This window comes from Astatotilapia calliptera, chromosome 23 (assembly GCF_964374335.1).
Source record: "Astatotilapia calliptera chromosome 23, fAstCal68.1, whole genome shotgun sequence".
In the NCBI taxonomy this organism is placed as follows: domain Eukaryota; kingdom Metazoa; phylum Chordata; class Actinopteri; order Cichliformes; family Cichlidae; genus Astatotilapia; species Astatotilapia calliptera.
Window position 1 is genome coordinate 42,206,445 of NC_137443.1, and position 12,151 is coordinate 42,218,595.

At 39.0% G+C, this 12,151-nt stretch overlaps 1 long non-coding RNA gene and 1 other non-coding gene across 2 annotated transcripts; one reads left to right on the top strand and one right to left on the bottom strand.

Moving 5' to 3' along the window:
• Window positions 1-552: 552 nt before the first annotated feature.
• LOC145424601 (5S ribosomal RNA) lies at window positions 553-671 on the top strand. Its single transcript, XR_013905682.1, has one exon. It is a non-coding gene; the product is annotated as a 5S ribosomal RNA (ribosomal RNA).
• A 5,478-nt stretch (window positions 672-6,149) lies between these two features.
• On the bottom strand, window positions 6,150-8,361 carry LOC145424295 (uncharacterized). Its single transcript, XR_013905323.1, has 3 exons — window positions 8,220-8,361; window positions 7,205-7,308; window positions 6,150-7,008 (listed from the first exon to the last, which is right to left on the bottom strand). It is a non-coding gene; the product is annotated as an uncharacterized LOC145424295 (long non-coding RNA).
• Between the last annotated feature and the right edge of the window lie 3,790 nt (window positions 8,362-12,151).

The following is a 12,151-nucleotide window of genomic DNA, read 5'->3' on the forward strand; positions in this document are numbered from 1 at the left end:
CCCTTTCCCTAGCGGGTCGCAGAGTATGGGGGTGCCTACTGGGGTCAGCGGGGGAGCTGGCCCCAGGGAGGGGTCACTTGCCCCTCCCTTCCTTCCCTCCCCATCTCCAGCTGCCTCCCTCTTCCCGCTCCACCACAACCACCCACACATGCAGGGACTTGGAGTAGGGGTGTGTCACTAGGGTGCAGAGGAGGCATCCCCCCCCTCTGTCCCCTTCTGGCTGCCTCTGCCTCAATTTTATCTCACAACTTAGACATTCACATTACTCACACTCTCATTACACATACATATAGGATCTTGGGGGTGGGCACGCTGCACGGAATCCAAGTTACCATCAGGGTGTACACCTCACCCCTGGCGTCATTGCCCACCTCTCAATTTTAAATACACGTAGACATTGAGGGCTAGCAGGAGGGACCATGCACTTACCTGCTGCTCTCTGGCAGGTAGCTCCATGCCATCCTGGGTTTTAAATGCACCTTAGAACACATCGGGCGTGTTCAGGGTGGTATCACAGCATGTTTAAAAAGGCTGTTTCTGTGCTCTTCTCTCGCTTACGGCCATACCACCCTGAACACGCCCGATCTCGTCTGATCTCGGAAGCTAAGCAGGGTCGGGCCTGGTCAGTACTTGGATGGGAGACCGCCTGGGAATACCAGGTGCTGTAAGCTTTTGCACTTCCACACACAAAGTGCAGAGAGCGCTGCTGCTCATGTTTATGCTCACAGGCATGAAAAGTTAGATTTCTGGGTAATAAAATCTTTTTTCTATCTTTTTAACATGAGAATATTATATTTCCATCTTGTCTTAAACAGTAATCAGATTAATGATGAGATAAAAGTAGAACAAGGAAAGAATAGGCCATGTATCTCACGTTTAAACAAAATTGATGTTTTCTGAAAAATCTCACACAGATAAACATTTACAGGAAATTACTTTTCCTTCAAAACAAACATCAAAGAGTCTGTGGTTTTCTTTATTGATTGTACTTGAGTAGAAGCTATAAAGGAAAATTTCTATTATTCTCATTTAAAGTGTTTAAGTTCTTAAAAGCATATGCTTAGTTCTGACACTATAATAGACTGTTCAGTGGACGTTTCTAAACTAGATGAACTTATTTCAGCCCCAGTAGTTGAAGAAGACAACTCCCTATTGCATGAATAATATACCACTGAAATTTATAAAACAGCTTTCAAAAACAAGTTTGAATTTATTTTGGATTTTCTCAAATGCACACAGTGCCAAAAGCATACACACAGTCAATTCTTTTCATGTGAGGTGCTGAAGGTTCTGCACCTCATAACTCAACAAGCCCTATTAACTTCTCATTAGTGATCATGGCCGACTACAAGTGTTAGTTTCTCTTCGCAGCGTAAAAAGGATCAGCTTGAAAGCACTTGTTGGATTGACCAATATTTAGAACAACAGAAAGTCCAAGGAACTCACTGTAAACCATTTTAAGCCATTTTTATACACTTACAGATTCGGTTCAAATAATCGTTTGTAATTACAAGTTGTTTGGATATGTTACCACTTGGCCAAGGACTGGAAGAAGACCAAAGAGTCCCCCTTAGATCAGTGGGAATTTGTTATTACTGTGAACTGAGGATCCCAACCCCTTCTGGAAAGAAAGCTTTCTGGGCAGACTAGACTATGACTGAGCTATATGGCCACAATGACAACAGTATGTTTGGCGTATCAAAGGTGATCCTTTGAAATCTGAGAACACTGTACCAGATGTTAAGCCTGGTGGTGGTAGGATCATGCTCCGGGGCTGATTTGCCGGATGGAATAATGAAGGAGGAGGACTAGTAAAGTGAGTTTACAATCAACCATTGAAACTGATCATCAGAAATAGAAAACTTCTATATTTAGTGCTACTCCAAATCCTCAACCTCGACTTATTAGTAAAAGAAAACAAATTTCATAATATAATATGTTCTGATGACATTCAGTTGGATCTGATTTACACATCAGAGGCTTGGTCAAGTAAATGAACATGAAATATACAGAATAAAAAACTGCATGAGAAAATATTCAATACATGACTTTCCGTGAAGCCGTGCTGTCACAACCATCAGATGACAATGCATCACAGAATTTTCGCTAACCACTTTCTTCTTTTCATGACCACAACTCAGCACCTTATGAGTGTTTGCAGCTTGGTAATGCACCGTGTGCCAAAACTGTGAACAACTGAATCTGTTCTGAGAGCAGAAGAAACTTCTATGAATGCAATAACTCTAGATGTTATCACACTAACTACATATGTTATAATGCAATCTTTGTGTAATTTAAGGTTATAAATGGCAGTTTTTGGTTACTTTTGAGTTTACCTTCATTAATTTCACTTTTACAAACTGCTTATTTTGCCTTGTTTGAGTTCATTCTTTTCAGAACAACAGTACAAATAAGAATTTACAGTTATTATTTCATTCTGACTGTATTTTTGATAAACAAACATACACACACACGTACACACACACACAAAGCTAGACTACACAGTCAAAAAATTCCAGAAATCTCTCAAATCTCAAAATTTGCTGTCAGTGTTGCTGTTCTTTATTTTGCATTCACTCCAAGAACCCCTTTCCATAGCAAATACCACATGCTGTCATATAATTTTGGCTGTCATGCTGCATTCCCCCCCAATAGGAAATTGAAGTTGTGTTTTATTTACATTTTTCCTTAGAAGATGCAGTTTTTACTGTTTCTTCTTGCACTAAAGGTGATTTTCAAAACTGGTATGTAGTTTGGCGTCCGCATTTCTGACCCAAACTGAAACGAGACTCGGTGAGGGTTTGATGTCATCTTAAATCAATCACGTGATTTGGATGCTTTGTCTGTAGACTCTAGAGGGTGATACGTTCTCAGTTTATTGCTTCACACCAGACAGCCTCCTGTAATTCAGAAAGCAACTTTAATGCTTCAATACAAATGAAGAAGATAATTATCTTCTTCATTTGTAATAGCAGCCAGATGCTGCTAATGAACTGCACTTGATTAACTGTTTATCAGCAAGTGTGAGCACCTTTACGAAAGCATAATATTTGACAGTTAACACAATTATCATAATCTTCCCAGGAATCATGTCCCAGAAAATTCACGCCAAGGTCAAACTGTGCAATGGTCAGAAAAAGCTCAAAAATCCAAGATTATATGTCAGACTCTACAGGCCTCAGTTGGCATGTTAAATATTAAAGTCCATGACAGTACAATTAGAAAAAGGTTGAATAAGTGTGGCTTGGTTGGAAGGGTTGCAAAGAGAAAGTCTGCATGGATGCAAGTTTGGTAGTAAAGTTGCAATCTCATACCAGCTGTCAACATATAAACACATAAATAAATGTCAGAAACTTCAATGATGTGAAGAAACAATGTAAAGAAGAGTGAGCCAAACATCCTTGTGAAACACTGATAGTCATACAGAAACAATTTGGTGACACTATTGCTGCTAAAAGGTAAATGACTGAATCCTGGAGTGTTCTTAGTTTTTCAGAGTATGCAATAGATTTCTATGAAAACAATCTTTTCCACATGACTGTATGTTTGTTTGTTTTCTTCTGACTGTGCTATGAGGATTAAGTTATGAATCTCTTAACAGTGCAGCAGCAGCTTGAGAATGCTGCTTGGTTAATGAGACGTCTTAAAAGACCTGGTCAAATGTCTTACTGGAAATGTTTGATATCTTCAGTCAGCTCAGTGCAGGTTTCCCCAACCTGTGTTTGAATTCAGACTTTACATGACAGCATTGACTTGCTGCTGAATTAAAAAAAAACTGGTTCAAGGTGTCCTGCATATATAATACAGTGGTCCCTTGCTATAACGCGGCCTCGCTGTGTCGCAGTTTGGTTTTTGCAATTTTACATGCTTTTTTTTTTTTTTTTTTTTACAGCGCATTGTGTTCTGCGTCTTGATCAGCTGTCAAATTTACTTAAATCTTCGATCGCTAGCAGTGTGACTCTGAAGTGCTGTACTGTATGTTTGCAAGTTTTCTCACCAACAAACACAATAATTTGATTTCATTCTGTAATACTGGACTTATTTTTCTACGAAGGTTTTAACTGTGATTGCAGCCATTCCCCAACTCTCTGTGAATGGTACTCATGGCTGTTGATCAGTCGGCTGGTTTCAGTCATTATGCAAATGTACTGTTTATAAGATTGAGGAAACCTGCAGTCAGCTGAGACTGAAGAAGTCACTTGGATGAGTGACGAAACGTTTCTCCCACAAATTGCTACGTCCAGATGAACAGAATCAACTTTTGGAGGTTCCCTGTGCTTTGTTTGGCCTATTGTCATGGCGGGAGGGGACGTGGCCCCCCCTCACGTGACATCACGCTCCAAAGCCCTATAAGATGTCTGGCTCCGCCTCTGCTCAGTCGGCTAGTGCCTGAGCTCGGATCATAGCAAAATTAGGGGGAATTTAGGACTGTGCGCTATGTGCTTCGAATATTGTGTGTAGTTTTTTGTTTTATATAGTTGTCAGTCAGGCAACTAACTATGAAACAAATTACACTCCAAAAGACCCCGGGCTTCTGAAACAACAACCCGGGCTTAAGCCCAGTAAGCCACCTCCCGCTCCGCTGATTTCGTGAACACAGCAGAACTGAGGCAAGTGAACTAAGAGGTTATTTATTATTAATGACTGAACAGGGATGGCCAGTTTTCTCCCTAATATTATAATGCTAATGTATATCAGAGAGCTGTTAATAGAACTGAGTCTGTTAATAGAATTAAAAGCATATTAAAAACAAAAATGTAACTTTGTTGGAGTCATTTCAAATTGAGAGACATGGTCATCATTAACTAGGGATGCAATGATACACAAAATTCACGGTTCGGTTCGATACTTTGGTGTCACAGTTCGATATTTTTTCAATGCAAAAAGAGAGTTTATTACAGAGAAATGGCTCTTTCCAAAATAAAAGCTATACTATACGCTTCTTCTGGGCTATATTCTCAGCAGCATATTAAACATATCAGGTCCCCATAAGGAGAATCATGTGCTAACGGCTGTCTAAATGACTCAGGTAAAGTTTGTAGCATGCGTGCTTGTTGTTTTTGTCTGCTTCCACTTGTCTTTGCACTAGGATGATGTCGGCGTAAATGTGCAGTCATATTCGTTGTGTTCCCACTAGTGCTGTCAGCGTTAACCTTGTTAAAATGACATTAACGCCATAACGCTGCAAATCTCCGTTAACGAGTTACCGTGGATCGACCCGTGCGTGGGGCTGGACGGCGTCAAAATGTTAACACGCTAACTGCGCTAACGCACTAGTTCCCACCAATTGAGCATTGCGTGGCACATCCGACATACTGTTTTACTTTTGTCCATGATGCGCTTACCATCTGGGTCATGCTTCACATGAAAACCGAGATGGTTCCAAATGCCAGATCTCAATGACGGTGGGGGAGGTTCAATTTCGGGTAGCGTGAGGCAGTTGCCATGTTGCAACGAGCTGAGCTTCAGTCTTGCTAGCTTGCGCTGCGCTCAGTGGATCTACACTCGACAGTGCAGCCTAGGCGGAGTAGTCGAACACAGATCCACTGAGTGCTCAACACAGACAGCATCGTCAGAAGAAAAGTTGATAAAATAAATTAAAAATGTTGAATTGTTCGATACATATGCATACCGAACCGAAAACACTGTATCGAATGGTTCAATATCAATACGAGTATTGTTGCGCCCCTATCATTAACATCACAGGGTGCTTTTGCATAGAAACACATAAACAAGCACCAAATACAGAGCCATTTATTCTTTTTGTTGTCAAAGACAAAAGTGGACGAAAGAGAGACAAAATTGGGGCTCCACAAGTATAATTATAATGTAAAATAGACAATATTGATGTAAACGATATTGTCACATCTCATATCTCGTATAAAAATATATCGATATATTTAAAAGCTCGATATATCGCCCAGCCCTACTGCTGAAAGTTCTTTGTTAGTTGTCTCTGCTTATTCCCACACATGGAGCAGATAGAAATCCAATGCAGTCCAGATGAACTCCAGCACTAACTCAGACCTCAGCACTAAGACAAAATCTGTAGCTCCTCTCTTCATCAATGATTTTAAAACCAGTGAGTGTTTGTGGTTTTACAAGAGCTTTGTTTTAAGTATAAAAAAATTCTCTGGAGCAGCAACTTGGGTTTTTTTGTAGATTATTTATTGAATGCTGAAAGACAAGCAATGTCTGTGATCTGAGAGAACAGGATGAACAGCCGGTTAGAAAAAAATGTCAGAATGTAATGTTTACTTATGCAAGTGAGACAAGAAAGTCAAAAGTTCTTTCAATAACTCTTGTGATTGTGGTATTATTCCACATTCACTTACAAACAATTCTTCCATATTTCCTTAATAATAATATTCCCATTATTGTTTATGCAAACTTTACAAAGTCTTAAGAATTCCAAATCTGAAGAAATCCAAAGCAACATCATGAAACAATGATAGAAAGATCACAGTGAGTACAGAGCAGCTCTCAAATCAACAGCAGCATTCGAAGTGTACAGGTTGAAGAACATGGCCGATTTCCACACATGCAATTTCAATATGCTTCTTTATCTTTACGCCTTCGTATTTTCTTTTGTCATATTGCAGTTTGCAGTGCAAAAGCTCCATCTCTTCAGAGCTTCTATAAAGATTGTCATTTTTATAAACACGTTGTTCTTCTTTACAAATATCTTTGACCTTTTTAAAAGTGCTAAAGATGAAGGTGTTTCTTTTTTTTTTATCTTTACCATTAACATCTTTGATCTTCCGGTCTTTTATTAGTTTATCACATGACGCTTCTGTGTTGATGATATGCTGGTTTATAAAGTTGTCAACACGTTTGTCAACACGTTCGTCAACACTTTCTTGTGCTGATCTGCTAGAAGAAACAGACGACATTTTTGTGTCTGGTTCGATGATACGCTGATTTTTGACCTTCTTAACATGTTCGTAATCCACACAGAGCACAGTGACAGAGAGCACCACCAGCAAGAAAATGGAGAGCTTCATATTTCTATTTTGAAGACAAAAAAAGAACACTGATAAGAGTAAGTAAAGTAGTCAGTTTGTTTGTTTATTTCTGAAACGTTTTACCATTTGAACATGCTTACACATTAAAACACATTTAAAATACACATTTAATACAACAAACTGGATGATCCCAGTTGGATGAACCAAAACAACAACTGGTAAAGATGTATTACTTTTACCTCTTTCTTCAGTTAGCAGAGTGATTTGTTGTGCAGTGCAGTGTTTGGTGGGAGTCGGCTCTCTGACGCAGGGATCAATGAAGATCTTCAGGGAAGGAAATTCTCTGAAATGTCAGATTAATTGCTATAAGTTAATAAACTAAATGGTTGAATGAACAGCAGCTGCATGTAAGATCAGTTTGAATGAAGATATTTGTTTAAACAGAAATTATGTAAAGTTGACTGTATATGATACATGCAAGTAAAATATGAAAAATAGTAATGTTAGGAAAGTAAACAGTCAACATGCATCTAAAAGCTGACATGTTTTTTTGGAACAAACGAAGTGAAGCAGCCAAATACTTGTGAGCAATTTGGAGGATCCGCCCACCTGCTGCACCTGAACCAGTTGACTGGCACTCTAATTTCCTAGCTCCAGGTTTTACTTCCACTGTATTATTCTGTCTGGTGTGTTTCTGCCATGTCTGCCACATCTATTGGAGCTCACAATAGAAACTTCAAATATTTAGGTGTTGAGGTCAGTTGGCCTGTTTACAATGTTGACAACAGCAAATAGAACTTTTTTAAAACTTTGTTTTTCTCTACTTGTGTTACAAAAGATTACAAGATAACATATTATATTCATTATAATTATAATTTAAGTTTAAATAAAGTTTTAATTTCTTTATATTTTTTACCAAAATAGATTGTAGAAATAGGCTTTACAATGCACTCAAGTACATTTTAGAGATTTTATTTTCCTCACTTTTGAGTAAAGAAGTTGAATCTCAAAGTTTACTAGACTAATTTTAACCCAAGTACATGTACTTGTACTTAAATGATAAAAATATGTGTTTTACCACATCTGCACTCATGAGCAATTGGACAAACTAACATCTTTTTAAATATAAAAATTGTTTTTAATACTCGGATGAAAAAGTTAATCGTGACCTGAAGTTTTATTACAAGTAAAAGGTTATGCAAAAGTAAAGAGACATAAAATCAAAGTTAAAATATAACAAGTCTAAAGACTGACCTGTGTCAAGCTGAGGATCACTCAAAAAGGACCATGAAAGAAAGCCAAGGGACAAGAGTAAAAAAGATCAGTGATTTCCATGTCAGCTCTTTTTATACTACACAACTGCCTTAGCCATAAATAGATTCAGCGCACATAGCAGCAGCTTAGCAACCACATTTCCTGTCAACTTTGCGTCTTTGAGCCCATATATGGCATATATACATCAACATGCAGCGCTACACAAACATGACTGCAAAAATTTATAAGCTGTTTGTCTGCACAGCCAAATATGTAAAGATATGAGTCTCTGTCTGTATACAGTTTTACACATGTTTGGTTTAATACTTAATAGCACAAGCTCATGAACTGTTAATTAATGCACCAAACATAATAAATATTACATGAAGTTGATTAATAAAAATGTTCCTTCTAATTATGTTACTTTAATTTTACAAGAAATGTGTACTACCCATTTTTTTTTTTTTGAATGCATTGACGTAAAGTTCCCATCTGGTCAGCTGGTCAAAATAGAACATGTTTGCAAAAGTGCTCTGATGTTTTCGGAGATGTCGCTAGCTCAGCTAACAGTCAGCTGACAGTCAGCTGACAAAGTGCACCGAGCTCACAGCTCCGGTGTTCCAGCTAAAATGTTTTTTACGTTAACCGGTTAGATTTGTGTGTTCCACATTTTGCATCCACAGATTCTCATCTTTACCGAACGGTCGTCTCTTTCTGCCTGCTCTCGTGTCTCTGTAACATAAATAACGAGCCGACATTTTCCTCACAACACCAGCGATCAGCTCGACAGACCCTCAGTTTACCTGCACACATCCTGCTCACCTGTCAGCTGTTTAACATCTGCTCCTTATTCGTAAAAACTTGCCCACGTTACCTGGTGATAGTCACAGTTTAATGTGGGGAGCTGCAGCTTGATATAACGCAGTGTCGGTGCATTATTCTGCACAAGTTAAGTAAATGTAGTTTTTTTTTTCTGGAGCTCAGGGCTGCTGGAGCTTATGTTTCCGTCACAGTGACTGACCTGGGATAAAGACGACAAACGGGATTTAAACGGAGAGTGATGGACACCTAGAAAAATACAGAGCAATTCATCACCGGCTGACATCCAGTCACCGGCACACAGCTTTAAATCCTCTGCTGAGTTTTAGCTCTCAGTGGTTAAACACTGGACTTAATTCACTCAGGTTCTGTCTGGCAGTTCTGGCAGTCCTGACCCCTAGGGCCAAATGAAATAAATAAATACATCATGAAATAAATAATTAAATGTGTCAATAATTAATTAATTGAATTTGTCATAAATATGTATTTAATTAATGTTAGTTAATTAATGACACATTTAATTAATTATTGACACATTTAATAATTATTTAACAGTGTATTTAATTAATTCATTTTGGCAGTCCTGGCATTCCATACAAATGCACGCAATATTTTTTTCTGAATAAAACAGTGTTGTTTACAGCGGGAAGAAACTGTAAAAACTGCATTTTCTAAGGACAGTGCAAGCAAACACTCTCCACTTGCAAACAACCCCCCCCCCCCCCCCCAAAAAAAACAAACAAAAACAAAATTAATTGTTAATTGTAGGAAAACTCGCAGTAAACAGTCTAAACTCTTAAATGTTTGACATGAGCTATCTCAACTAAAATAGAGGGATACAGTTGACTAGAGAAAAAAGTTATTTGGATGTGTTACCACTTTGCCAAGGTCTGCAAGAAGACCCAAAGTGTCCCCCTTAAGCTATGCATACACTGTGCGATTTTTTTCAGTCACATTATTCATCAGCTCCTGCTCAACCCTGTATGATTCAATCGAAGGGGTTAGAAGGTCGTTGGTCACGGTGCATGGTCTCACAATATGCGGCCCAATGCTCTGATGCGACCTCAGTGCTCACACTGTGCGTCTATAACGTGAACCTTATTACACAAAATCTGTCTCTCCCTCTCTATCTTTAACACACACACACACACACACACACACACACACAATGTCCATCCAACTCTTTTCACGGTTCTTGCGGTTGTGATAATTTTGTGAGGCCACATTGAAAAGGCTCGGACGAGCTTTCCAACGTTCTACAAGTTGGGCCTCCATCACTTGTGTCCAGATCACACACTGCACTGCCATACTACTTTGTTTTTTTCATTTCCATTTCTGTGTTTGTGCGTGTGCAGTGTGACAGGTTGTGTTAAATCGGCTCGTGGCACCGCTTCAACCGTGCGATACCCTCATGAGGGGCGACCAGAATTTCTAACAGGTTTGAAATTCTGGCCGCAATTATATGATTGCTGATCGGGAGCTGGTCATGAGGTGTTAATTGCTTCTCGTTACCCCAACCTACTCGATGCATGACACAACTAAGGTGAAACTTGGGCCGATTCCCAAAACGGTTGCTCGACTGAAAATTCATCTTAAATTGGGCCAAAAATCCCACAATCTGGCCCAATTTTTGCTAACCACTTTGACCAGCTTTAGATCAGAGGGAATTTGTTTTTACTGTGAACTGAGAGGATCCCAACCACAAATAGCCATTTGCTTCTGGAAAGAAAGCTTTATGGGCAGACTAGACTATGAGCTATATGGCCACAATGACAACAGTATGTTTGATGTATCAAAGGTGATCCTTCGAAATCTGAGAACACGGTGCCAGATGTTAAGCCTGGTGGTGGAAGGATCATGCTCTGGGGCTGATTTGCTACCAGTGGCACTGATCACAAAATGGATGGAATAATGAAGGAGGAGGACTACTAAAGTGAGTTTACAACCCATAATTGCAACTGACCTTCAGAGATAGAAAACTTCTATATTCAATGTTACGCCAAATCCTCAACTTATTAGTAAAAGAAAACAAATTTCATTATATAATGTCAAGAGATGCATTCTAAGACACATCTTCAGCTGAGAATCAGAGAGGAGAAACACACAGTTTTACTTGTTGCTTAGCAAAGGCAGCTCTGAGCTCTCGCACGAGAGTGAAGGTTCAGGGACTCGCAACTCTGAGACTGCCCTGGTCTTTATTTATACATCAGTGGGTGTTTGTTCCTTACATTGGAGTGTGTGTGTGTGTGTGTGTGTGTGTGTGTGTGTGTGTGTGTGTGTGTGTGTGTGTGTGTGTGTGTGTGTGTGTGTGTGTGTGTCAGAGTGTGACCCCATAAACGACTTCCCTTAACCTGCTGGTCTGGAAAATCCAACAGTTCATCTATAAGTAAAAAAGGCACTTAGACTCAAACTGACATAGCTACGTTTATCCTACCGTAAAACAATAAAAGAAGGTACAACCTTTCCCATGCTCCCAGGATGTGGGTGTGAATGCCAGAGCACTCTGGAATGTACACAAAGCCTTTGCAGACTATTAAGGATCGCACATCCTATCACTACCATATGCAAACTTATATTATTAAAAGGTTATACTGACAATTTTCTATTGACATATAATATGTTCTGATGACATTCAGTTGGATCTGATTTACACATCAGAGGCTTGGTCAAGTAAATGAACATGAAATATAGAGAAGAAAAAACTGCATGAGAAAATATTCAAAATGTGACTTTCCGTGAAGCCGTGCTGTCACACTGTGGTTAGACTGAGGGTTTGTCAACCGTCAGATGACAATGCATCACAGAATTTTTGCTAACCACTTTGTTCTTTTCATGACCACAACTCAACACCTTGCAACCTGGTAATGCACCGTGTGCCAAAACTGTGAACAACTGAATCTATTCTGAGAGCAGATGAAACTTCTACGAATGCAATAACTCTAGATGTTATCACGCTAACTACATATGTTATAATGCAATCTTTGTGTAATTTAAAACTCTGAAGTCAAGGTTATAAATGGCAGTTTTTGATTACTTTAGAGTTTATTTATATATTTCACTTTTACAAACTGCTTATCTTGCCTCGTTTGGTGTCTTTGTTTTTTTTTTTTAGC